We start from the raw sequence: 4,938 nt of genomic DNA, 5'->3' as shown, positions 1-4,938 counted from the left end.
CCGGAGGGGCGCGAGGGCTAGGCGGGGGCCAGGCTGGCAGCTGAGGCTTGTCAAACACACGACTCCATGGCTGCAGCCTCACTCTGCAGCCCCACACATTGCCTGCATGCACCAGGGACTGCAGTGGCCACCTTTAAGCTGCTTGTGAACTGCAGTTTGGCCATCCTGGCTTATAGGAGAGTGCAGTGGTAGCAGTATTTGTCAGTAACAGGGCAGCCTAAATCTTTGATGTGCATTACAAAGGGTGTTTTCTGTTGATTCTTCTGGTTATTTACAAAAAAGTGCAGCTTTTACACTGAAAGGGCTGTTTCTGAATGCATGCTAATAACATTAAAGTGAGAGACAGTTCTCGGTTTCTTTCCCATCGTTTTAAATTCAGTATTACTTTGACTCATAATTCTCTTGAGCTGTCAAATGTGTACAACTGATTCCTGTATATTGTGTGCTGAACAGTTGTTTTCTGCGGCTTGCATTGCAGCACTCGCTGTCCTTATATACTTGCTAAGAATCTACAATTATAGCAAATTATATTATGATCCAGCACTCTCAGGCCCTTTATGAAGTACAATAGCATCTGTTTCAAAGATTTTGGCTCTGTGGGTGTCTTTGCTCTCCTGCCTGTGAATAATACCACCAAATTTATGGTTGTACTTTGCATATTGACTTCTGGAGTTATCAGGACTCCATTGGCAGGACACTAAGAAGAGCACTTAGCAAAAAGCGATCACCAGAGCTCTGAAATCACAAGATACTCCCCTCCAAATGCTGGATCTATTAATTACAAAATAACAATTTAGACAAAGGAATACAGCATAATTTGAAATTACATAATCATCACTGAGCATTAATAAAGCAGACTTCACATCTAGCTAAAACATTTTACAACTGTGAATGTACACCAGAGCTGGCTACATTGGTCAAGACAGCAGTAATTGTGGTCTCCTGCATCTACCTAATTGCTGCTATGATGAAAGTAAAAGTTAAAAGTGTAATTTTGAGGCTTTAAATAACACTTTGAAGCTCCTCCCCCCCCCGCCCAACCAGCCAACTAGCCATTATAATAAAGACGTTGAAGTCCTACTGAGCTAGGTTAACAGTATGATTCAACTCCATGCAACTTCAAAATGAAGTTATGTAGGAAACATGTTTATCCCAAATGTAACCAGCATCACCAACTGTCTTAAACTCTCTTGTTCCTAATCAATTTATTGTTAAGTTGCCTGTATAAAGAAACTAATTAATCATTTAACTATCTTTCTTTGTTCTCATTCAGGCCACAGAACTTACTGCAAGTCATATAATAACCAAAATGGAAGAAGATTCTATGTCTGTTTGGTGTAAACAGTTGTTCCACCAGAGTTTACTATAAAGAAAGAAGGTATTTTATGTATTTGTGTTCTTTTGTTCCAAACTGATGATTGGGTTACATCAACTCAGGTGTTTTTAATGTATAATTCATATATTCTAATTATTTGCTTGGCTCTGTCTAGAAAACTTGCACCCAGTGTCTCTAAAATAATGACAAAGCAATGATGTATTTATTTAAATACTTTTAATACTACTGCTAATTTTATAAACCTAGTTCTACATTCTAGAAATGTAATTCCTAAGTAATTTTTTTTAAAAAGTGTACACGCCCGGTTGCTTTTACCAATTAGAGACAAGGTACACAAGTACCGGTACCACACCTTTACAGATATGGAAACAGTTTCTAATAATGTTGTAATTAAAGTGTAAAATATATTACATGCTTTCAGAGAAAAGGTATAAGCACAGTATTAGAAAAATCTGTAAGAACCAAAGCTTATGCAATTTGTATAAAGGAATACAGCTGTCAGTTGAGCTAAAATTTTTTAAACAGATATACTAATGAATTTTATTAATTGTTTACTACCTGAATTCTAAGCTTAAGCAAGATTTTATGAATATGAAGAACTATCGTTATCTTCTCTGTTTCTGGGGAGCAGAAATCTCTATTTACCACTGAATACCAAATGACTTGCAAAGTGCCGATCCTCATTAAAAAAAGTGGTTCAAGAGTGTCCTCTTGTGGCACTACAGAATAATCCATCAGTAGTCTTTCATAGGAACACTTTTTAAAGAATTGGATTGTGGTATTGGTTATTTTGGGGGTGTTTTGGTAGCGTTTTTTTGTTTGTTTGGGTTTTGGGGGTTTTGTTTGGGTTTTTTTGCATGATAATAAAGAAATATTTGCAAACAGGCTTGAATTGGGCATTTATAGTTTTAGGCATAAGTCTTTCAAGTTTTGTTGATCTGGGAATAAGCTTTTACCATGGTTCAGGAAAACACAATGCCAAAAGTCTCCAGTGGCACCTCTTCTCGCCACCCCGAAGGGATGGGGCTGGGTGGCCTCAGTGTTGGTGTAGCAGCGAGTGTGCAGCCCTCCTGCTCAGAGCTCTGCCACTGCTGACCGCAGCCCTGCAGGTGCATAAACACATATATCTCCCTATATATCTGTATCTATCTATCTATATGTATGTACATAGTATACCCATAGTGTTGTGTCTGTGAGGGGTTATGAAAGCAAGCTCCATTTAAGACCTGGGCTGGGCTCATGTGGTTGTAATGACCCTTTCACTGGCACTGCACATCCCTCTGCATGCCAAGCTCACCTTTGGTCATGCCTCTCAACAATGCTTGGAAATTACAAGCATTTATTATACAGTCATGTTTGGCTGGTGGTATCATGGATAAATACAGCTAACCACAGCTTACATGTTTCCAGCCTAGTCAAATGGGAGATCTTTAGTCACTTTCTCCCCTGCCCATCCTGCACTTTTGAACTTACTTTGCACCAAACATAGAGTAATCACACATGATTTTTAATTTACCGCAGCACTGCTGCAGCTCAGGTGTCCCAGAAGTTAATGGAGATGTTGGTGATGTTGCACAGCATCGCAGAAAGGAATTCTGTTCATCCAGGATGGATGACCTCTGCTGTGTGTTTGCCTCATTGATGGCTCTAAAAGGTCGTTATGACACACAGTGTTGCAATCCTGAGCAGCATGTAGTAGGAAGGGAGACCTCAAGAGTTTGATACTGAGTTGGAAAACTTGGTTGAGGTTAAGATGGTGCCAGAGACTACACATGTAAAAAGAGGGAACAGAAATAAAGACGATGCTGTTGTGTAGTTGATGAGGAGTGTAATGACAAGCTGAAGTATTTAATTTATAAGGGACTTTTTTTCCCCATGAACAATCAATTACTTAAAAGAGAAGAAGGTCTTGCAGTACTCTGGTGGAGCAGGGTTTTCCACTGACAGGTTTGGTATGAGAAGTTTGTGTCAGCCCTGTTGATCTTCACATGGATGGTGCAAGTGCCTCTGCTGCATTTCACCATATAGTCAAATCTGCAAATTATCAGCTGCTTCAATTTATGTGGCTGCTCTCTTGAATTTTATGGAAAAACTAAATTGATAAATTTGTGTTGGTGTCCTGTTACTCCCTGAAAAAGCCTTTAAAAGTGACACAAAAGAAACTGTTCACTGAGAGAAAGTTGCCCAAAGGGCACATGAGAGCAGAACACTGCTGAAATGTTCCCCGGGAACAATCAAGGCAGTGGTCCATGCAACCTATATGTGTGTACTTACACAGAATGCACAGTTTTGAGCTCCAGATGATCTCCAAGTCTAAAAGCAGGTATTGTTGTGAAATCTTCTTTTCTCTCATAACCTATGTAGATCAGACTTCTGATTTTGTTCTTTTTCTCTTAGTGCGGAAGAACAAGATGATCTGAGCCAGACAGCTTTGGTTTTAGACTTCCTTTTAGGAGGAAGAAAAAAAATCAAAGAATATTTGAGAATTACCCTTAGAGAAGGCAGGCAAGCAAGAGCATGTGGGAGCGGCTTGCTTTGAGAATTATTGTGGGCTGATAACTTGAAAGCCAGGTTTCTGAGAACAGTTGTTACAAAAAAATGCATAGCATAATTTTCTTACCTGTTCAGATAGTGTTTGCAAGATGGAGTTAGTTTCCATGTTCCCGGGTGTTGTTGCTGTGCCCATATGATTTGTAAATTATTTGTCCATGCTAGTTATTTGTTTTATTTTGGTTTTTAGCAAACTTACAAAAGTCTGGGTTGCATTTCCTGCTGTGCCAGTTAAGGTGTTGCGTTGACTGCTTAGTTGTTTTTCTTACCTCTAGCAACTGAGAAAAGGCCTGAAACATAATGTTTAAAAGGTAGAAATATACAAAATCATTATTTCTCTTGTGTTCTAAATTAGAAGTGGAGAATAGAGAGCAGTTAAAGAATTTAGAAATAAAAATAGTTAGGAAAAAGCCCTTGATAAGTACAGGGAATGTCAAGTCTTTGGGTCTTAGAAGAACTATGTAGGAAGGAAACTTAGCCTCATGTTGCCCCCTCTGCTGTAATCGGGTGGGCTGTGCAGACTGCTTGGATTCATGCTCGTGGCTTTGCTGATGTGGATGTTGTTCCTGAGGCTATCAGGTATGCAAGAACCCTTTGTTAGAGCAGAGACTGGATGAAATAATATTTTTTTTTCTTGATTGCTTTGATACCTGAGCCCGTGTGTCCTCTGCTCCATGAGCAGAGTAGCCAAAGGGGGTGGAGGTAGAAGATCTGTGTCAGCAGTAAGGTCAGTTTAACCTATCTTGAACCTGAGGAATGATATCATATGACTTGTGTGTTCTGACTTATTTGTTATTTGCTTAATATGAGTCAGCCTGCTTAGGTGAGTTACTTGGGCAAGGGACTAAGATCAGGGTGGGAACAGAAGTCCAAGAATATGCAGTGTTTCACCTAAATTCTCGGTCATCTATATCATTTCACCTTAGTGCCTTTTAGCCTAGTGGTAACTTCAGATTTTAAGGAGTCTGGCTTGCCTTGACAGTATCTGCTGACAGTTTTTCCTTGGAAGAATTTGTTTTAAGAGCAGCCTTTGAATGAATTTGTTTCATTGA

Source organism: Egretta garzetta, unplaced genomic scaffold, assembly GCF_000687185.1.
Source record: "Egretta garzetta isolate BGI_Z169 unplaced genomic scaffold, ASM68718v1 scaffold312, whole genome shotgun sequence".
Taxonomy (NCBI): domain Eukaryota; kingdom Metazoa; phylum Chordata; class Aves; order Pelecaniformes; family Ardeidae; genus Egretta; species Egretta garzetta.
This window is presented reverse-complemented; position numbering follows the sequence as displayed.